General features: G+C 35.8%; 1 protein-coding gene across 4 annotated transcripts in view; it reads left to right on the top strand.

The window, feature by feature from the left end:
* LOC126828953 (opioid-binding protein/cell adhesion molecule homolog) overlaps window positions 1-24,892 on the top strand; it is a 97,903-nt gene that overhangs the window by 12,655 nt on the left and 60,356 nt on the right. The gene's annotated exons all lie outside the window — the stretch shown is intronic.

The following is a 24,892-nucleotide window of genomic DNA, read 5'->3' as shown; positions in this document are numbered from 1 at the left end:
AAATTCTAATGATTTTCTGATAATTACTTAATGAGTTTTTAGTCTTAATCTGATTTTAGTGTATTATAAATGTTTCATTACCGGCAAAAGTAAAAATATGCGACAACACTTGTTGACTGTCCGCACGATTTTGCTGCTGAGGGCGTATGTTTCGTTGCTTGGCAACCTATCTTTGGAATAGATGCTGGAACACCAAATATCAATTCACATCTAAGAGGGAGAGATAGAAATGAGGTTTACCATCTACTCAACACAAAATAGGTCATTTCGGGACTAACATATGGTTCAATTTTATTTCAATATTTCGCTTGCTCATAGGGTTCTTTAGTAGAGGGAGAAAACCGGGGGACGACCCTACTCCTTGCTCCTTGTCACGTACAACCGGGGAATCGAAACCACACCAGGTGACTCAATGACAGACCTTATTAAATGAAATGAAATGGGGTTTAACGTCCTACTGTTCTGCTCCGAAGTGGGCTAATGAAGGCGGGCATACGCCATACAATGTGCTATGAGGGAAATTTTGCCCGGACAGCGGCACTACGGCCTACTTTTATATCGAATTCCAACTGTTAAAGGATCTTTTACGTGCACGTCAATGTGTATACGGAACCTCGGTTTTTCGCCCCATCCGAACGACTAATCATCTGCCCTTGCCAGGCCCCCCGTCCTGCATCATTGACAAAGGCACAGACCTTTTGATACAACGCGCACGCGCTAACCTTTTCAGCCATCGAACCACCCACGCCTCACATTTAAGAAGTCCACAATTAGCAAACTCAGATGTATATTGACCACACCGTTCAAATTTGGCTCTTTTGAAAATTTACTGGTCCATACTGAAATATGGACATACTATGATTCAAAAAGTCGTAAAGATTTTATAACGCGTACACTTTTCTAAATGGTTTGCTTCCTAAAAACTTCTTTAATTGAGGACAAAATAATGTATGAACTAGATTAATCCCGAGGTGCTATTTCGATAAGTAATGCGATCAGCTCTATACGATTAATTTTTTACTTCACAAATTAAGCGGTTGTCGTCTTATTAACTTTTAGTTTAAATGTTTAGATTCCATCTATAGACCACAAAATCAGTTATATCTCACCACTGGCTTTATCGGGAAAATGAATTAAAAAAGACAATTTTTTGCCAACGTGTAAACATCTAATTTAAGCAACAAAAAAACAGACCTCTATGTTTTTTCGTTTTCCAATTGCTTTAATTCTAGACCTTTTTGTGAATCATTGAATTTGGTTAAATTGATGGTACAATTTCTTTAAGCGGGTCTTCCGAAGCGACGATGATCTTTCCGCGCGATTACAGGTAATTTGGTTACGATTTCATGGATCACTGCGCAAATTTTATGTTCTTATGATTATTCTAAAGAGTTTGAGCCGCTTGGTCTATTAAATTTCTTTATACTGGTTTAATCATACGCTCGCTACGTTTGTTTACATCTCGATGTTGGCCCAACAAAGAACTACTTTTTATCAATGAAAGTGTTATAAAATTTTAGCGGATTAATATCTTAAAACAGGTGCATGTAAATTTAGGAGCGTGGAAATTAGTGGATACAAGTGATAGTTTTACATGGAGGGTTGATCTGCAGTGGGAATTGTTTATGAGAGGAGTGTGAAGATGTTTGAATGGATTTGTCTTAGAAAGCGTCTTGTTGTCGCTATTGTTAGTGTTTCAATGTAAACGTGTTCTGAACTGTACAGCCCTTTTCAAACGAAACTTCACCGCAGCCTCCTTGGCCTAATCTTAAGCCGTGGTCACTCTTTCATTCTCCGCAAGTTGCTTGTTGTTTCTTTTCTGAAACCAAACTTGTATTCAACTTCAGCTTTTTATTTCTTTTGAGATGGATACTCCAATTTTGGAAGAAAGGTTGTCACAGATCATATTTTCCACGCTCGAGAGGTGCAAGTCAAGTGAATTGAACTTTTGACTGCCAAGTGAATTCATAAAGCCGTAATGATACGGGGGAGTTTTTTAGTATCCGATACCAAACCATCAATACTGTGGATTTCTCAGATTTATGAGACAGCTTGATTTGAAGGGGGTTCTGTTTTTACTCCATTTGACATTTCAAACACGACAACGTCAATAGAACAACACGGCAATTTCTATGTTTATTGTCTCCCTTCTGTACCTTTCTTTCCGTCTGTATTCAAGACACGGTGGTATTGTTCTCATATCGACGAACTGTTTGATGTGCATATCGATCCTGCATATCAGAGACCATTAATATCCTCTCATCGCGGTCGTACCAGTCGATAAGATTAACATATCAATAAGCGCATTTGTTAGTCGGCGTTAATTACAAATTACAATAAAATATTGAATTTTTTTAAGACAAATAATTCCAATAGTTCAGTGTCGTCTAAATTGAGAACCCGCCATTTTCGGACAATTCGTTCGCACAGTGTGTCATTCCTTTTAAGTTTGAAATATTGCATTATTTTAGACAATAATATCCGAAATTCATTTTCGTCAAAATTGTCGAGCTGACATTTTCAGTGTTTACAAAGCTGCTAATTCCCAAAATGGTATTGTAACGGAAATCGTGTTTTGTGATAATTCGATTTTAATTAATTCAGTGAGTATGAAATATTGAACCGCTTTCATTATTACTGTTCTAATTGAAGGCGGTGATGATGCGGGTAACATGCAGGAATTCGATTATATTATCCATATGTAATTATATTATTATAATTTATATTCCCTAAAGATTGTCATAATTAACCATAATTATAAATGTAGTGTTGGCATTTAGTTTCCTATTATAAACTGTGACATTTATATTTAATGATTCGGATTAGGGGATTTCCCCTTATATGATCAACGAATGATCTCTAAACTGCTTTTGGGATTATTCTATTTCAGATCAATTATTTTTGATGGAAATGATACACCATAATGTAAAAGCGAACATTCCCTTTAACTATCCATCGGTGTATTCTAACTGAAAGGGCGTTTAACGTCTTTCTTCTCTGCACTCTTTAAATGCCGAACTATAAACATTTGAGCGCTTAATAACCACTCTATCGATTTCTACTTAATTCATAAGAAAATGACTCTTACATTTCGGTTAGGAATTACCCCTAGGCAGATTATATTCTGTTAGTTACTTATAACTAAAAATTAACAACAGTCCGATTAATAAGATACATGATCTGGTCACTTTAAAGTTTTGTTATCAATTCATACAAAAAAATCACGTGCTGCCATTGTATGGTGTTAAACATAGGCGTGTGGGGCCAATCTCAGTTGGAGGGGACTGAGGAATTTTGCCCGATTTTTCAGAATGAATCAATCATTATCTAAAACGAGGTCTTAAATCGCTATTCTTTGGCACCTAGAAATGGACACAAATGGGTCGCAACGCATATAATAATGTAATTTGAAAGTATATAATCTGGTTTACATTCAGTCGTTTCTGTTTTTACTGTAACTGTAATTTCTAATCAGTTATGTTCGGCGAAATATGCAAAGAGTGCAAATTGAATGGTAGTCTTTGGCTTCTGGATATTCCAGTCGACCCCGGTAGTCTTCCCCAGTGGGATATGTTTAGCCTCGTTCATCCAGTCACTTCATTGCAAATGGCGCTCGAAAGCATTCTGATGCGCGATTTGTTGCATCTTAAATATTGGTACCAGAAGCCCATCTCTTCACGGTAAGGTAACAACATTAATGTTGATTTAAATTGAGCAATAAGTCGTGTTAGCAATGTTGAAGACTGTGAATGATGCTGAGTTAATGACTTGGCTACTTTGGGTATTATAGTATCCAAAACGTAAACCGCGAGCGATTTCATTTTTCAATTATACAATTATATTTCTATGATATATGATCTCAATCTCTGATGTTTGTGCCCGAAAAACGGAAATACATTGCCTGAAAAACCACACTGTGTTACAGCTTACTATATAATATAAACTCCCACGATTCCGAAATACAGAGTTTAAATAATCAACTTCTCCGGTTATCTGGCAAGCAAAATGATGCCCTTTTTTTAGTAAGTAACAAATTAGGGAGATAACTACATGGGACGGCTTCATTAAACAGAGTTTAAAGCAACACGATTTCTAAATTAATATATATTTAACAATTAGTACTATATGTTTGAAGGCTAATTAATGACAATAAATTATTCTGAATTACATGTACATAGATTTATTGCTACTTTAAACATACAATTAGTAAATTATTGAATAGGGGAATTACCCATATATAATTAATGAATGATTCTTTATAGTGAAGTACATTACAGCGGTTCTTGAATCTCTGATACAAGTTCAACAATTTTAATCGTGATATTAAAACAGATTTACCCAGCAAATGGCATAACCGGATTTACCTATCGTGTACTATATTTTAGTGAACTTCAAATCGTATAATACTGGTAATTTGGAACCAAAAAATGTGAGAACTGCCCATTATCATCCTTTCAAAACCCTTTTTTCTTAACACACAAATGTAATTATATACCGAACGGAAACGAAACGAAACACAACCCAAAACATAAATTACTTGCACATCCTTCACCCTATGCTTGCACTTGTGGCAATAGATTTTACGATCGGAGCAGCCTGTGTATTTAAAAGGGGCTTCAATTAATTTCGTTTCGTTTGTATCTTCATTTAGAGTATCAAATTTATGTTAACCGGTCAATCGGAGCTATTGATGCCTTATTTACGACGTTTTGACTGCCGTGTATAGATCTATACGATTATGTTGATTCCTGGTTTACAGTCGTTGAAATAATTCGGACCGGTCAACACCACAGCTGTGAAATTAACAGTATTTAATGAGCAGTGTCCGGCTTTTATTGTCCCCTAATTATTTCCTACCCATCAACAGTTTGTGATGATCTTCATGTATTTATGTTGATCTATAGAACAGAAGTATTTAATAAACGCCACACGGTCGGTGTTAAACGTTTTGTACTCTTCTTACCACCACTCTTGTAGACCCATGAATCTTTTTTATTTCGGTTTTGATGAATCGCTTAAATAGATCTTGAAGATATTAGATACGTAGAAGACACAGATAATGGTGGTTCATGGCAATCATATAAAACGCTAAATTTAACGGCGTTAAAACGAAAACATTAGCGATGATAGCCTACTAATATTTAAATTTGACTTACGATGTTAAAATAACGCCTATCATGAGGGACATTGTATTTGAGAATTTGCTTGTCTTAAGGTTATAAGTTGATGCCGAAGTTTGTATATTGTTCAATGTAGATAGTACAAATAGTAGAACACGACCATTGTATCTGATTATATTTTTAGGCCATATATCAGGACCACGTGGTTCTATGTGTATTTAAAATTACTTCCCATTGGGCCATTATGAATAAAATGACAAGTTAATTCATGCAAGAAAATAATTAATTTTGACAAAGGATACTGGAGAGAGCTAGAATAATAGTAATAAAAAAACCCACCTTTTAATGATAATAGTTATTAATCATCTTCACGGCCCTATTCCTCTCTTGCCCCCATCTCCCCCAACCCCCTTATATCTGATTCATCACGTTGTATCAATAGGCATATGAATTGATTAATGAACGAATGCGCACATTATTATGATATATTATAGATCAGATAAAACAAAAGTAGACAGGTTAAATCACTATACTAATGAATAATATACGAAGTTGCCGCTAAATAAAAATCCCTGAGCGTATTTTATGTACATGCTGCACCCTGAATGCTGATTATGACCTGGATGACACTGGAAGACATTAACGTTAAAGGCGCTGTTCCATATTTTACTGTGCATCCGTTCATAAAAGTGGCTTTAAGTAGGAATATTCCGAAATAGTTTACCGTTCGTAAGTGGCAGGGTTACGTAAATCATTTAAGGAACTTTTTTATTGAGTAATAGCTCAGGCCAGGGTCTAGGCGTGGTTGTCAAGGCACCTGGGAATGACATTCTATTTACCGAGTTATTACCAACCACATATGTAAACTGAAAGTTTATCTTTCTGCGAAAATTTACCACAGCGTTTCAGAAAACTGCACGTAGAGGAGAATGTCTCCACGAAGAGTTAACCCTTTTGGTACAGGGGGTTAGGTGGCCGAATGGTTAACGCGTATACGTTGGATCAGAATGTATGTCATCGTTGAGTGAAGTGATGTGGTTTTGATTCCCCGCTTGTACGTGACAAGGAGTAAGATCGTTTGTTCAACTTCCTGGGTTTTCTCCGTATCCCCTGCCCCCCCCCCCCCCCACTGCGAAAGACTCCTACACGCAAGCGAATTACTGAAATATATATAATTGAACCATATGTTAGTCTCGAAATGACCTAGTTTGTGTCGAGTTGACTTTAGTCCCCATTTCTCCCTCTTTTGATACACAAACATATTATATCTGGGACGGCTCCTTTAATATGATACAGGTTCCAATCATTCTTGTGGTTCATTATCTGTGTAGCATGTAGTTTAGATGTATCAGCGATAATACGACTCGTCTAGCTAATGTTTCTCACTATTCTGAAGTAAATTAGATAAATGGCCACCTATTTCACATCTTGTCTTGTTTATTTATTGTTTATGTAAATCATGGGGTTAATATTGCAGATGGATTTACATGTTATTATATTAAACAAGTAACAACAAAAACAACAACGATCAGGGTTTGTTATGGAATCACATTTTAACTTTGCACAATGTTATTTTCGTGTATTATTTGCTACTGTGTGGGAGCCGCTGTGGTTCGATGCTGGGACACTAACAAGGAGATCCCGTTTTCTACCCCGGTGTTTGATCTTTGTCAGTGACGGGGGACAGGGGTCCGTGTAAGTACCAAAAGCGCCAAGTTATTTAAATGGGGTGAAAATCCGAGTTCAATCCCTATACTAATGTGTGCATGTATTGAAGCCTTTGCCGATGTATGGGCAAAATTCCGTCATATAGTACGTCTTCATTATCCCGACTGGTGCAGAAAAGTAGGACAAGGGTTCAACGTTTCGTCAAAAAGTCATTTTGTTACTATCATTTTAATTTTCACATCTGTGGTTGCGCTTGCATGCTCCCGACTGACTGCAATTTTCTGTGCCACATTTTCTTATTAGACAAGCCACTGAAAACCGAGCATGAAACATTTACAATGAAGGTCCTTCTCGGTGTACTGCTCGAATACTGCCGGTTACCGTCGACTACACGGTAGCCATGTAGACATAAAATAATAGATGAGACATAATATATAAAACATAATTATTATCAGACAATTACCGTGTACCTTTAGTTAGACAATCTAATTGCGACAGGATATTTACTTTAAACATATGTATATAGATTATCAAATTGAATATGATAACTTAGGGTTGTTATGCAAGGCTGGTAGTTCAGTAATAATAGCTGATCCTTGTACCTTTCCATCAATCATAATCATAAACAAGTAGAAGAATACACAATTCAAAATGTTCCTCAAACTGACCGCGCTGTTTATCACGAGTCATGATTGCTCTTCGTATGACAATATAATAACCCCACTTGAACCGATTAACTCAGTAAATATTCCAAATAATCTCCATAGTTTCCCGCCACTTCACAAAAATTAAATCAACATGTCAGCTTCCCAGCACGCCATCTTTTAAAATGTCTTCTCTCTGGTGACGTTACCCACTGACAAAAATGTTACCACTGATAGACGCTTTTAGCAACTTTTGTTTCCTCTGGAATCCAACAGGGGTTTCGTTTTTGTCGGGTTGGGTTTGGCTTGGAAAATACACACACTGGGGATTAAAGTTTGTGTTTAAAATTGTCCATACGCCAGCTGACACTGCATGTAATGAATGGAATGGGGTTTAACGTCTCGACGAAACTTTTTCGTAGGTTATTTTTAGACTAACAATAACATAGAGTATGTTTTTATTTTCATAGTTCAGGAAAATGGCGTTCCGTCCTGTGTTGTTCTGGGCTTTTGTTTGTTCAAGGTTCCATTGAAATGCGGGCAATAAATGACAGTTTCTTTTCCTACCACACAAGTAACATCGCGTCCGGCGAGATTAGATGAATAATCCCCGGGCAATTAACTTAAAACAAATTCATTAAGTAGGAGTTAGAAGTTACACTATTCCTGTCAATTTTTAAAACTTAAAACTTCTTCTGTCAAATCATTTGGAAGACTTCAACACCCAAAAGTGTTAAAACCCCAGACTTTAGATCTTTCCTGGAAAAATAGGTGTTGTAAATTCTTCCTTGTGTCACTCCTCTTTAACAAATAACATGAAATTTGGTTGCATATTGCTTCTTTGGTTGTTACATGTACTCTTGATCAGTTTTAGAGCATTTGAAATGCCCCCATTAGCCATAAAAGAACATATAACAACCTTTCTGGGCTGATCGGACGGCATAGCTGTTGTCTGGAAACATATCTATGTTTCAATATCAATTCAGAGTTGCTCAATAATTTAGTAGAGTTGCTCAGTAATTTAGTTGAAAACCTTTTAAAAGAAACAAATAGGATATACCGTCAGTCAGGTCTATAAATAGTTGAAAACGACTGATGGGAATTTAAATGGCGTCGGGTCGTGGGTTTAGCGTTAATGTCCGTCACTGCTAAAGACTTTGCTATTTGCTAATATCCGTGTAAAATTTCCCAAACCCCACCTTGCATTCTAGCCTTTAAAAACTGCACGTAAAAAGAATATTTGGGGAAAAGATCGCTTTCGATAGTGCCGGAGGCTCAATATTTCCTTACAAAATGGGCGTTGGTATGACAGATTGTTATCAAGAAATTGCAACTGCTCGCAATATTTCACCCCACTGAAACAAAACATACACATAAACTAGGCGGATAATTTGAAGTAATTGACAGACGACAGTTAATTTTAAAACAATTTGAAACATTAATTTAAGATGTGTTAAATTTCACAAGGCCTTCAAGTATCTTCCAATCACGTGTCACGGTTTGGCTTGGTTCCTTGCACATGGAACTCGAGTGGTTATGAATCTGCGTGCTTTCCCGTGTCCACGTTATTTCAAAACAGCCAATAATTGATTAATTCCCTTTCTTGAATTTTATTTCATTGTAACTTTGTAATTTCCTACAAAAGTACCAACATCCCTGCAAATGTTTAACTAATATAAACTATTCTAGATAAGTATGTGTATGGCCACAGATCTCCAATGATTTTTCCATTGACATTAATGTTAATTCTCGTCTCTTAGATCAGCTCTAACCATTTCCAAAATTTTTGATGGGTAGAAAGTTTTCTACCACAGATGGAGCAACATGTGATGTGGCAACCTCTTGCCCAAAAGCACGTATGGGGGTCATCACGAAAAACTTGAGATACACAAGCTGGAAGTAGAGACAAGTAAACATGCAATTTTCCGCCCTACATTTCAACCTAACCAACCTCTTAATATTTACACCAAAAAGACAACAAAGATCGCCATGCAAAAGAGGGGGAAAAAGAAAGGTGGGGGGGGGGGGACTACAAATAGCTTTGGCTCTTGTTTCGTGGGCGACGGCTTAGGAATATTTGGTTAGCTGTGTCCATATATATGTTACAGTCAATCTGTCAAATCAGCCGTTTGGCCCAATGCCGTCAGTCATTTGGTCAGATGCCTGAATTTTCCAGTCATTGGGCCAAATGACTAAAAAAATAAGCAAAATATGTTTTACTTGCAGAATATAACATAAAGATGACGATCGCTTATTCTGAAACTAAAATGACTAACAAGAAAGTTTGTCCGGTCTTGCCGAGTGGACGACTAACTTAAACCCTGGCAAAATAGTTTACAATTCTACGCTCAAATTATTCCGCTCTGTTCACTTGAAAAGACTTTGAACTCTATTGATTTGATTTTATCCAACATAATTATGTCCATCAATCTAATCCACCGCACAAATTAGATTGCAATAACAAAAGATGCAAGTTACGCCGGTTATCGTAAACAGAAGACTGAAGTTAGGCAATTTTATTGTATATACATGACAGAAGTTAGGCAGATCATCTAAACAAACTTAAACATTTGCTGCAAAGGTGTGATGCTATCCTGCATCATTTTCAGAAATCTTAATGGAAGTCACAACTGGTAGATTATTTTAAACATATGACAAAAGTTAGGCAGTTGATTTATATCACATGCTCTTGTTTACAGATTTTAAAAAAAAATGGCTAAGTTTGCAACGACTGTTATATGTGGTATGTAGCAATTCTCTGAACTAGAAGTTATTTGACGTTGCAGGAATTGGGAAAAGATAAATTTAAAGTTAAGACTTGTCATCACAAACGCAGATTCACCATCTGGGCTATTAGACGCGCTGAAATATTTAAACAAATGAACTTGACTTTGAACCACTTACCTCCCAGTTGAATTATTTCTAAAATGTAATCTGTTTATTTGGGCGGACTATTTGTGTATGTTATCTAAAGCAGTGGTTAAACTAACATGGACGTAGTCTAATAAAATTGAAATTATTCGTTTCGCTTAATGCAATGCTTATAATCAAAAGATCAAACTTATATAGATAAAAAAGGAAACGAAAAAACGATTTCATAATTCAATTTGTAAAATATTAATAAATATTAATATATAGTTTCTAGGTGACTTACAGATGAATAGATTTATCAGATTTAAAGGGTATTTTAAATATTTTGAACATAGATTAGATTTAAAATGTCTTTATCATGAAAAGAAGTGCTACACCACAACATCACCCAAAGTTAATTCCCCATGAGTGGTCCTTTAAGATATAAGATAAATTGTTAAAGTCTTCTTTGATACGTTAGATATCCCTCTCATGTATATGGCAGTTTAAAAATACTCAACTCAAGTACAACGATGAGAAATTTTTAATATTCATTCAAATATCTATTTTTAAGAAATGTCACAACCCGCGTAACACATTTTCTTTCACACTAACACTATTTTATGGAATAACAATCACTGGTTTATTAACATGCAACGTTTCGACGATGATACTCTCGTCTTTATCAAGCAAATGACATTTTCTTTCGTTAGTATCATTCTTGGATGCCTGATACCACTTTCCATTATTTAGGTATTTCTCCATTTTTTTACTACTGTTTCTAATCAGTTTTATATGTATATTAATTTCACCAAGAAAACTTCTTTTGTGTGCGTAGATGGTAAACTGTGCACGTTTGTGAATTTATATGCATAGTGTATTATTCAGATTGGTCAAATTATAACAACTTCCATTAATTACCTCGCGAGTTATTCCCCTTGTAGGTGTAACAGGTAAGGAGTAAGGGTATGCTTACGCTGTCAAAACACATGACACCATATCTCATTTATACTTGGGCAGTTTGCATGCCTATCGATTTTTTGCTGTTCATTTGGGTCAAATTCGATTATTAAATTATGTAGGGGTTTTAACATTAAAATAAATGTTTTTATTGATTATGAATTATGCCAGAAATAAAACAGACGGAGTTAAAACAGACGGAGTTTTTTTAAAACACATTTAATTACAAGGCAGTATACAATTACCGCGCATAAAAATAATAACAGCATGATAAACATTAAAATGTTCAACTTAGGGACTTTATCTCTCAGCATTGATTGGATTATCGGAAACTCATCGAATGCTATTGGAAACCAGCTATATGTCAATCGTTAGCCGCTACTGACTTCAAGGTGCGGTTGAATGGATGTAGTATGTACTACGTTGAGGAAATTCGAGGTTTCATATATAGTCCACCAAGCAGTGTGCAGCATGATGCTCATTACAAAATTAATGTACAGCTTCAAATATTTTGCTCTCGGTATTAATTGGACTATCAAAACCCCATTGCTGGTTGGTGAAATTGAGCAATATTGTTTGTCTCTACCTACTTCTGTGTAAAGGGCTCTCTACTTTAGTGTAAAACAACTATATAAAACACTGAGATACGTTTCAAAACTAATGAAATGCAATATCATATATTTTATAACCATTCACTGTCCTCAGAATGCCAACACAATCGTTACCGGCTCCCCAGGTTTAAGGACATCGCGTGGGGTTACGTATCAGAAGCCTTAAGCTAGAACATAAGCCGATAAGGTCATGATTAGATGTCTGAAGAAGCACAAGAAATGTCTTATCTTTATAAACAACAATACAATACCTGATATATAAATATTATGATGAATTAAGGTGAAAGTTTTAAAACTGCAGGAGTTAGATTGATATGGATCTGACATGGCTTCAGTGTAAATAAATACAGATGTATATATAGCTGTGTATGAATTATGAGCTGCTAAACAGTTAAAAAGCACTTCATTGGCCCCTAAATAGATCTTGTGACTCTAAGACAATAGACGGAGGGCCTGACAAGGAAAGCTGTCTAGTCGTTCGGATGGGACGAAAAACCGAGGTCCCGTGTACACATTGGCGTGCACGTAAAAGATCCCTTGGCAGTTGGAATTCGATATAAGAGTAGGCCGTAGTGCCGCTGTCCGGGCAAAATTTCCCTCATAGCACACTGTATGGCGTATGCCCGTCTTCATTAGCCCAGGTTAGGAGCAGAACAGTAGGACGTTAAACCCCATTTCATTTCATTTTCTAAGACAATAGATAGGTTTTAAAGTAATAGGTCCAGGTTTCACGGCTCTCCAACGATATTGGTAGGTTGTATGCAGATTAAGTGCGAACTTTTATAGAAAAGCCCAATGTACCATGTATGAAACTTTCAGCGCAAAATACTCAGCCCTTGGGGAATACTCGACAAAATAGACCTCATATACTCGATAATACACTGCTACTGAAACGGTTATCCAGGCACTGATGCCGCAGCGATCCGTTTTGAAATTTGTTGTCAAAATATACCTGACCTTTTTGTGTTTTCCTCAGAAAGTGTCATCCAGCTAGGATAAATGAACCACTATTATTCATGAAATTAAATTTAGTGTGGCCCTTTTGATTTCATGTAATATCATATTCAAAGTAATTTCATAGCCATCTTATAAAACAAAAATAGTCATCTTATTGTAGGAAATCGAATCACTGCAGGTCTATATAAAGACACGATATTACAGTTACAAAGTAATTTGTTTGAGCTAAATCCCAATTATTGATGAACATACCTGTCAAAAAAGCTATCCACAATATTTGGTTCACATTAAAGCAACGCCGAAATAATGCCAAAATAGGTGTGGAATGTATATCTGATTATAAAATTGGGGTTTGGCTTTAATTAAAATACAATGATCAGAAAATATTTGCTTTTTGTCTATGTGTATTTTATAAGTGTTGATTTCATCATAAGTGGATCACGTGGCTAAGTGGGTAAGACGCTAGCTCGCTAGCCTGGAGGTCGGGTGTTCGATCCCTGCATTGGCCGAGAAAGTTCATCCAGATTTTCCAGGCGTGGTTCTCTCTTGTCAGTGATGCAGGACGGAGGGGCTGACAAGGAAAGCTGTCTAGTCGTTCGGATGGGACGAAAAACCGAGGTCCCGTGTACACATTGGCGTGCACGTAAAAGATCCCTTGGCAGTTGGAATTCGATATAAGAGTAGGCCGTAGTGCCGCTGTCCGGGCAAAATTTCCCTCATAGCACACTGTATGGCGTATGCCCGTCTTCATTAGCCCAGGTTAGGAGCAGAACAGTAGGACGTTAAACTCCATTTCATTTCATTTCATTTCATCATAAGTGAAAGTGCCCCGAAGTACCTGTGCGATCTCTTGACATTTTACATCCTGTCCAGACGATTCGGATCAATTATTCAGAAAAGAACCTTTGTGTTCCTCATTGGACGTCAATAGTTGCTCTTCCCAAACTAGTGCATCTACAAAGTGAAGTAAACATCCATCAAACCACCATATAACCCAACACTCGGGCAATTTAAATCTACAATGTCTTGAAAACTTATTTCTTTCAATTATATGATTAGTAGTGTTTACTCTAGCTCTGTGTCATTTTCTCCTTCTGTCTTGGAGAGAGAAAGAGAGAGAGGGGGGGGGAGTAACATCCACTCGACAACAACTAGGTAATTTCGGGACTAACATATGGCTCAATTTGATTTCAATAATCCTCTTGCGCGTAGAGGTCTTTAGCTGCGGAGGACCTGGAAAAAACTCATTGTTGCGTCCAACCGGGGAATCAAAACCACGCCGGCTGACTCAATGACAGACCTTATGATACAACACGCACGCGCTGACCATTCGGCCACACCTGCATTCTGTCTTGGAGGATGCCCCCCACCTCCCTCCCTCTCTATCTCTTGTAGCCGAGTGCAGGGGTCCCTAAAGTGCCATTGCATTAGTTTGTTTTTAATTCTACAAACATTTCAGTGGGTACATTAGCACCGGTGTCCTGGTTTGCTTCAATGACTATGTGCCTCAGAAAAGTCACATTAGTTACCTATTAGTTATGGTTTTTATATGGTATAACAGTCGATAATTTTGCACTTACCAATCTACTCACAGCCCTTTTAAGGTTATGTGTGATAAAAAAAATGTAGGAAACCTAGGCAAACCGAGTACCAAAAATACCCACTGAGTCCACTCTGTTCAAGAAGAGTCTCGCATGCAGAATAAATTCGCCCACAAAGACACCAAATAACCCCTGACTAGGATAATTAAGCAGAGCGTCTGTAAAACTGCAGGTGTTAAGTTGATAATAATCTGACATGACACGTATACGTCGTAAATAAATATTTTCGTATTTATGAATTGTAGCTTTAGTTGTAGAAATAGATGTTATGCGATAGATGGTTACTACCTTTCTAAAACAAAACATAGGAATGTCTTTTAACACTGCCAATTCTTGTGCGGTGTACCACTTTGCGCCATTCTCAGTCCTTTACCAATAACCCGTAAGAATGTTTTCTAATGGGCAACATTTATGCTTGGAAAATACCAGCATATTTTGGTTTATTGTTTACGTCGTTATAGTTCTCAGGGTCAATCCCGTGTTAACATTCTTCTGGTTATATGCCTCAGCGTTTCCGAAAAAATCTTACGTTAGTCCGAAAATGGCATAGCTGTGTTGAGTGAACGTTTAACACATTTCTCTCACTTACCTATAACGCTCAACCCCTCTCTCACAGATAAAAAAAAACTGTGGTGATTATTGATTAGGAGAAGTAGTCGAATTTTGATTGTCATATTCAGTAATCTTAATCTATACAGAAATCCTAATGCCGCATTTTGTAACTACAGCTCAAACTATCTATATTTATAATTATCAAAAAAGAAATATGTGTATACTTACCATATCACAAATCATTCAACTTAATCCACAAAAACATTCACCACTTAGAAAAATGAGGAAAAATAATTAATCAAATCTGGTCAAAAGCAAAACCCCCGGATCGCAACCCTTTTTTTAAATATGTTAGCCTGAATTTTAAGTAAATATCAACAGAAAACTTGATTAATAAGGGTCGCATTACTTGTAATTCTGGAGCAGGAGTGAAATTGCGATTTGTAATTCATGGTGCGCAGACCATAGTTTATAATTAACGGTATAATATGGTACTAAGGTGTAAATAATTACTAGGTATAGATAGATGTTATTATAGATAAGATAGACTGTTGAGATGATGTTTTATATACTGACAATTATAAGGTTAAAAGGTGGTGGCTGGAGATCTCTCATCAACTTGATTAACATCTTTCTATCTACTCAACTCATAACAATATTAACTGCATATATATAGTAAAGGGTAAACTATACAATTAACAGACGAAAACGGGGTTTAACGCCCACTATTTTTGCTTGAGACTAACACATTACATATTTTTATTTCAATAATGCTATAGTTAAGCGGGGGGGGGGGGGCTGTATAACTACCAATAGCCAGACGTCTTCGCTTAATGACCTATGTTCCGCGACGCCTTGGCCCAGTTTCGTTCACATTTAATATTTTCTTGGTGGATAGTCCCGTTGGTGTCTTTACAATTCTAGAACATAGAAATGTGACAATGCGAGATTGTGGAAATGTGGACAAACTGGGAAATTTAGGCAGATAATCTGATTATAACTTACTTCCAGGTTACCCAGATCAGCCGATATTCTAAAGCTTAGTTCTTGTGATCTATCTTATACACCTATCTTATATACACACCCCATTGTGGGTCATTTGGTGCAACAGTAGGTAATAAAATATTTTTAAGATTAAAGATAACCATAATTTATTGATAGCGGTACCGCAATTTTGTTTTGTGAGAAGATACCACCAGCAACCGTCCTTGTCAAGAAAATGTGATATTGGTGAAAAGATAGATATAAATTGTCAAACATATGTAAAGAAAATGATATGATAAATGTAAGATCCTTTTTGATGTCCCGTTAAGAAATAAATTTGTTTGTCTCGATCGCCCCAGACCAATCCGTTGCAGTCGAAGCACAGACAATTTGAGGCGGGCGGGGCGATCGAGATTACGGATTTGTAGTCGTTACTGGTGGCCAACAGTTACCTTGTCAGAGTTATGTAAACAAAAAGATAGCAGAAATAAGATTCCTTTTTGATACCCTAACTCAAAAAAATTAAGGAAATAAATATCTTAAAGAGACAATTTGCGACTTGACTATGAATTTAGACATTTTCGGCACATTAATCCATTATACCCATTAGATTATAGTCGACAATAGAGATCGATTAGGACATATTCAAATCATGTCCAAATCAAGGGATCGATTAACAGCTCTTTGAATCATGAAATGTATTAAAAGATATTGGAGTACAGTGGGGTACATTATAAGATTTTCTAATCATGAAATAGTCCCTGTCTTATGCTGCAGATTTGTATAAACTTTTCTTCTTTAAACAAAGTATATTCTTATGAAATTTTAAATGACGTTTTAATAAATAACGAAGACGTTGTCACATAGTAAAAACATATTTTAAGATTTTCTAATTATGAAATTGGCCCTATCTTATGCTGCAGATTTGTCCTAAACATTTCTCCTTTAAACTGAGTATATTCTTATGTAATTTTAAATGATGTTATAACAAATAACGAAGACGTTGTCACATAGTAAAAACATATCGTCATTCATGCATGAAAAGAAAAATCCGACTGTTGTTTCTTTTAGCTTGTAATCAGGTGTGAATAGAAAGACAACTGTTACGTTTCTTGAAAGAATTGGGTATATCATTAGTGTTTAAATATCTACTATTTTGATTTTGTTTGGATTGATATCACCGCTATCAATCATGAATTTTTATATGCGAAATATGAGTCGATAAAACCTATTGATTTTCAACGATTTTCCATAACTTGAACAGCTAAATTCATGATATTCAGTGTTTTGTACACTAAACTTTAGCATGTGACAGAACTAAAAACCAAACAAATTTTAATGATTTCTGATAATTACTTAATGAGTTGTTACTCTTAATTAGATTTTAGTCTGTTATAAATGTTAGAAAAAATGTTACGTCCCTTGTCGATTGCCCGGACGTCTTATCTGGAGAATCCCAAGGAAAGGCCAACTTCGTGGCCTCCTGTTTAGTGATCCAGCGTCATACTCACTGAACAACGTTGGCATCGTTAAATGTGTATACACGACTTGAGAAGCAATGGTTAGAAATAAAGTGTACACAAAAATTGTGCTGAAAAAGGAAGAAAACTTTGCCTTAAAATATGGTTGGTATATACAGTATAGAATTACTTGCTTATCAAGAGCACCTGATGCCACATTTTCAGTTAATAATTGTCTCACATTAATCAAAAACACACTTTTATGGATAACAATTACTATGGTTTATTTCACAGCGACGTTTCAATAAGGTTTCACAAGTCGTTATCAAGCATATAAACAAATAGATAAAAAAAATGATTCGTTCGTTTCTGGGGTTTAACGTCTGCTTCCACATAAGTGATATCGCAGACAAGACATAGGAGAGCCGAAGCTGATTCCTGTTTTTTAGAATATGATTTTGCAATCTTTCCATTTGGCCTTAGGCCATGGATTTGGTTTAGTGGGAAGTTCTTCCCTTTATTTAATACAAAACATATCGTTTGGTAGATGATCTCGTCTGCTTCTGGATTGGTAGATGTCATCGTTTGGATAAAGATATGAATATATATATACAAACATCAGTGCGAACTATCCAATGGAATGCAAGGAGAGTGAGCATGAGTAGCTATAACAATCTATTGATATAACAAAGGTGCATAATCGTATATATTAGTATCAGCTTATTATACAATTAAAAGATGAAACAGAGGATTAACCGAGATTATCAAATATTGAAACCACAATAAGAATTTGTGAAATAAGATCTTCACGCGGCTTCAAAATGTTAAATAAACAAAGAATAAATCTTGTCTGATTTGTATCAGTGTCCTATTTGTATCAGACTCTACCCCCTAAACCCAATTGAATCACACCTACAACATTCCCCCAATTCACAATAAACAATATACAGGCCGATGGGTTCATAATGTTCCGAACAATAACATAACAATCAAAGAAACTGTCAGATATTAGTTTGACACTACCAAAAAAAAAACAAAAAAAAAACGAAATTGATTGAAATAAGATGGACAGCCACCTGGAATTTTAAAATTTAACAGCTTATAGGGGCTGCATTTGTCAATCGATTAATTATTTATTTCAAGATTTCAATTTATTCTTTATCTGACTAATTAAACTACCTCTAAATCAACTTTCTACAGAAATAACTATCACTGCAAATTACAAACACGTGGTAGAAACGTGCGGAGTTTTTAATTGACGTTCATTATCGTTAGTATGATTGATGGACGGAGTAAATTTGAAAAATGAAACCTAAAAAATAATTGTAGGGTGGAATATGATGAGGATGGATTGTATAGGGTTTAAAGAAGATGGACAACACTCATACATTATTTAATTACAAGTGCACGATCTCATATCTATCGACTATATCTTTTAGTGGGCTTGTTCTTTGCTTTATTTCTGTATGTGTTATATAGGAATGGTGTTTAACGTCTCGTCGACAAAATACTTTTTGAGACTAGCATCTTCTTTTTTCTAGTGTCCAACGATCTGTCAAGGGCTTGCAGATGTGTGTGTATGATGTGTGTGTGTGTGGGGGGGGGGGGGCATCGGTTTTTCGTACTATTCAAACGACTAGACACACTTTCCTTTTCAGCTCCGACAAGGGGGGTAACCGAGTTTGAATACTTAATTCTTGCTTGTTATTTTGATCTGATCTGCGTTGATCGATTATCAAAATTGGTGCTTGCAGGGCTAATATGTGAATAATCAGCATTATACTCCGTACCATTCCCAGCATGTTATTTTTTAATGATCGCGATGTATTTTGAGTTTACTCCTCGTGTACAAAGCCCTTTAACTTGCGAATTTTGTTCCATTGTCTAGTGTTAGTCTCTGTGTATTTGCTAAATATGTTAGTATGTGGTTTACAAAATAGTATAGAAATTCAGCTGCTCTGTAAATCACCATTTCATTACATGTCGACTTTAAAATAGTACATGAAACAAGTTACAAATTACATTTTGACAATCGAGTATCCAATATAGATTATGACTTCCAGTAAGATTAGAGAGGCTAATCCGAGTTCCAGTCACAAACCAGTAATTATTGTTAATACGACATTAACCGTACTCATCATTAATATTGGGTGTATGTTATCTATTATATGGTAGATACCGCCTATACTGTATTTATTTCACACATTTTGAATAAGTCTGAAATAATTGCGCATAGCTCCACTCTACGTTCCATGAAGTAAATACTCTTTGTTCAGTGTCTAAAAGTAATCAATTGTGCACGAAAGATGATACAGTACAACGGTGCTATTGAAAATAAACCCAGGATGTTTAAAACCGGGAATTCCACTAATACAATAAACGTGTATATTAATACGCTTCACGTGCTACAGAATGCATGTTGTTAACAGAAAGTGTGCATTTGATTATACACCCACCTTTAAATCAGGTGTAGGAACTAAAGTTATCCGACTGACTTTATACACAGTGTTTATTTCATGAGACGATGAATCCTATTGATTTTCAACGATTTCCGATAACTACTTTCGGAATTATCAACCTTGATCAATTTGAAAAATCGTGTGCGCACTCCAGAAGCCAAAGTTATTAACGGATTGAATTGCAATTTCCATATGTTTATATCATGAAGAAGTCTACCCATATTGGCATGAATAAACATCTGTTTTAATAAACCTTAGTCACTGACAAACGTTTAGTACAAATTTCTAGTGATGGCTGTTGTGCACATTGTAGGACGTATTTACCTTTTCTATTAGAAATGGTATCACTTCTCATTTGGAATTGTCGCATAACTAATTCATTAATTTTTGTTTCACCTTTGCATTTTCTTTCCCTCGTGTTTGGGCGCGACGTCGCTATAACAGCGGAAATGACCATTAACATTTTGACATTTTTTTGTGTTATGATTTGTTGAGCGTGATGTATTGCCTATTGATAATGTATAATATTTAATCTGTGATTGCGAGTTTTAATTTACACACCCATTGAGACTGATTCAAACCATTAAGCCACCATTTCTGTACTAAAGAAAGTAAACCAGACTGATTGAAGGGGTGAAAATTAGATTTGTTAGTTATTTAAAGTTCATACCTCGGGCGGGATATTGGAATGATCGCTCAGCACTCGAGAACCCCGACATTACGTTAGGTACTATGGAGCAAATTCAACAAAATAACTTGAGAGTAAACACAAAACAATTAATAAGCAAACAGTTTATGTGGTATTCTGAAAGACCGGGGCATTAACTCTCTCATACTTATACCATTGGCTGACATTTAAACTAGAGGCTTGCTTGTCACCTAAATACACAAAATTACCTATAATTGCACACCAGACAGTGACCTTTGCCATTGTCTTTTAAAGGTAAAGTTTGATATACGAGTATTACAAACCGTATTGTATAATATTAACTTAGATATAATAATGTATGGATTATTGTACATGTGATTCATTCTTCAAAGAGTTCTGGTCGGGGAGCCACGGTCACGGATGCCTGTGTTCATTAGCCCGGTTGGTGCAAAAAGTAAGATATCCCATTCCATTTCATTTCAAATTGGTCATCAGCTAGACCACTGATATTTCTTCATATTTTTCTAAGCCATGTTTATCCCTGCTTTCCATTTTCTAGAAATCTTTGGTGAACATTCAAGATTTTTTTAAACATATACCAGAAATACATATCACCAAATTTCATCAATATCAAGGTTTGACTCTGTACGCGGTCTTGCTCGGTTCCTTTGGTGGTTTTAGTATTTATGTGGATTGCACTCCAAGGACCATGGTTGTACACCCATTTTCCATTTTGAACAAATGTATATTGTACAATTGTATTTAAAACACACTTTCCTCTTTCTCTAGTCGTGCGGGGATTGCGATTGGACTCATATGTGAAATAGCCTTTATCTAAATCCGACACTGGCATTACGTACGGGTATTGTATTCCGTGCTACTAGACATTTGTTTAAATCAATCGAATTTCCTTCAACTATAATGCATGTATCATGCCACTTCAAGGTTTTTACCAATTAATGGCGTTATTTTAGAATTTGAACAAAAATATCACGTTACAATATTCTCATGTAAATCGCTTTATTATCTATAATCATAAAAAACGGTATACATCACGACTCCAGTCTAACATTATTTATATCCAGGTCAGTATTTATTTAGAGGAATACAGCGGTATATTTTGCCGTCAAAAATTGTCTTTTTTACCGGAACGCTCCACCCACAATGATGGTACATAAATCGCCTTTATTTCTGTATTTAACTCGCCAGAAATTTTTAACAGGAGACGCTTCACCAACAACCTTGGTACATAAATCACCTTCATTATTTCTATATTGTCTTTTTTTTAACCGGACACGCCCACCAATAAATCCGGTACATAGATCGCCTTTGTTTCTATAATAACTCTCCAGAAACATATTATTGTTAACCGGGCACGCTCCACCAACAATTCCGGTACATAATTCAACTTTATTTCTATATTTGATTTAACTCGCCATACACCTTTTTAACAATGCCGGTATGTAAATCACCTATAGTTGTATATTTAAATCGCAAACATTTTCTTTACGGGACATGTTCACTATAAATCAATTTTTTTGTTAGATTTAACTCTCCAGAACCGATAGCGTGTTTAGAGTGGTACCTCCATTTTAATGAATTTTCTTACAAAATGTTCTATTATTTGTCTCTGTTTTGGTTTCGATATTTTCAGTTGTCCCAGGAATTCCAATTGATCTATTTAATTGCATGTTATTGGCAAGAAAAACGTGATATAAGGATTACAATAATACCAGAATCATGATGTAGAGAGCGACAGTGATGCCATTTTAAGTTATATAAAAGCTTTATAAATCTGGTTTTTTTTTCTTAGATAACCTGTACATGTGTCAATAAACAGAATTTCTCTGTTCTTAAAGATGCTTTACCTCGTACAAACGGTGTGATTTGATTATATATTTGGCCTAAAAACATATTCAAACTAATTAATATATCACAAATTTGCTTCAAATCCCTCTCAAAACGTTGAATTCGTCGGGACATAACGCAAACTATAAATAAACTGTCGTTTATCATACATATTGGGGCCCAAGTAAATTCTTAATTATTTTCTGTCAACTACTTTTTCTCCCAATTAATTGCTGTCTTTTGTACGTTGACACCCCTCAATGTTTCCAAAACCGCCCAACCATCTGATCAAGAAATAACAACCGCCCCCTCAGTCAAATTAGCCCAAAATACACTGACAGACAACATTCGGATTTCCAGTTCCCAGTGCTTGCCCCATGGGTGTTTTTCGGGTAATCCAGTATTTTTATGACTTTCTAGGCGTTTTTTTCATCCTGCTTATTTTCAATGCCTGTAAAGTGTCCAGCAAGAGAACTGCGCCTTCTATCATCACAATTAATTAAAATAATTATTCAATATTCTAATTTATATATTTTGCATATTAATATAAATCAAACCAAATTATGAAATAGATGCCAATTGATATGTATAATAATTGATTTTTGTAATATGATGTTATGTTAATTTAATGTCATTGTATATGTTTTTGAACTGCCATGTAGTTCCCCCCATTTTGTTTTGTTACTATGATTTTGACTAGTTGTTTCATATACATTGTATATAGCCATCGTTATCAATTGCGATCAGAGTCGGACTAAACGTCCGCTACTGAAAGGACAATATTGGTGCCAGTCATTATCACATATGTGTCAGAGCTGGTTAAACACATTCCAAATATACTTTTAACACAGATCATTGCTACGATAGCTGAGTAATACAGGTTTTCCGTATCTCTTATCTAATGACATTCAATTACTTTATTGAATTGTCAGATATCCTCTTACGGTCCCATATAACAACTTTTGGTCTTCGAAGGAATTATTAGTGAGTAGAAATTCGGCCGTGTATCTGTTGTCACTCGTCGCTTCAGTCAGTTATATAGAGCGGCGACTCATGTTTTCCTTTGGCGTTCGTCACTTCCGATACGGGAAACCTGTATTACTCAACTATCGTAGCAATGATCTCTGTGTTAAAAATATATTTGGAATGTGTTTAACCAGCTCTAACACATATGAGATAATGACTTGCACCAATATTGTCCTTTAATGCTTGATAGGTATCTTAAACGGTATGGTATAAAAGTATCCGTGTATCAGAAATGAACAGTACTCTTTCTGTACATTTCTGATACTTTTATGCATGTATTGCAAATAAACAGGACAGTTTTATCAAAGGTTGCCAGTGGCAACGAGTAGAAGTGGGATGTAACTTTAGTTGCCATGCTTATTAAGCATTTACCTCGACCTTTTGAAAAACGGAAAAATTAATTGCCAGTATACAGCTATTACTACATGGTAAAAAGAATGTTACCACCGGTAGTAATCACAACAATCCATGCCATTATCCTTTATCTAGTCTTCAAAACAAGATTACTCGGCTATACGTTGCGTATTTGATCTCTCCTGGAACATCGGATATCATATCTCCTGAGGACTTTACAAGGGAAGTCTTTTACGAAGCAAACATTATGCATAATACTACCAAGACAACGATATCAACATCAGACTCGGTGGTTGACGCTCTGTAATAATTAACTTGTTTAATTTAATTTGGGCATATTGTGCAAATGGAGTTTTAAAAAAAAACGTTTAGGGGTCTAACAGGTGAACTAACTGCATTCGAGGAAATACACCTCGATGTAGCTTCAGATTTGCACTATTAAACACTTTAAATCGTTTGAACGGGAAACAATAACAGATCAGGAACCGTGATTTGCGGTTGATTAGTTTCGTACCCACTCATTTGCCTATACAACTACTATTTTTGATCTCCAATTAGACCGATTGTGTTGGTGCAAAAACGAATCAGAAACCAATATTTTGAAAAAAGGGTAAGTAACACGCAATCCCACTAACGAGACATTGGTGATGGAGTAAAAGGAATTCTTTAGATAACTTTCTGTAATGTTTAATCGATTCTATACATTAGACTTTGAGTATGGTTAAGGAAGGAAACAGTACAAATTATGATGGAAATTATGAAGAATATGGGATACCGTGACCTATATCTATCTGTGAGAACGGGCTTATGAAGAAAGACATACGTCATGCAGTGTGTTGGACGCTGTTCCCTGTCACCCCCCCCCCCCCTTTCATGTCCTGCATCAATTATCTGTTGTCGTGATATAATTTTATATTTACTGGAGTTTAAAAATAGCACGTAGGTGAAAAAACGGTCAAGTTAAATATAATGACTGAAGTGTATGGATTATCAAATTATTTGTCAATCGTGAATAGTTTATGCCAATGTTAGTTTTTTGAGGTTATGTCTCATATGTGGTAGGTCTGAATATCAGAGCTTGCATTTCCATTTTTCGACCTATCCAAGCGACTATACTCCGTGAATGTATTTCAAGACAAAGGGGGTGTA

The sequence above is a fragment of the Patella vulgata genome, chromosome 1 (genome assembly GCF_932274485.2).
Source record: "Patella vulgata chromosome 1, xgPatVulg1.2, whole genome shotgun sequence".
In the NCBI taxonomy this organism is placed as follows: domain Eukaryota; kingdom Metazoa; phylum Mollusca; class Gastropoda; family Patellidae; genus Patella; species Patella vulgata.
The sequence above is the reverse complement of the archived record's forward strand: the minus strand, read 5'-3'. Positions and strand labels throughout refer to the sequence as shown.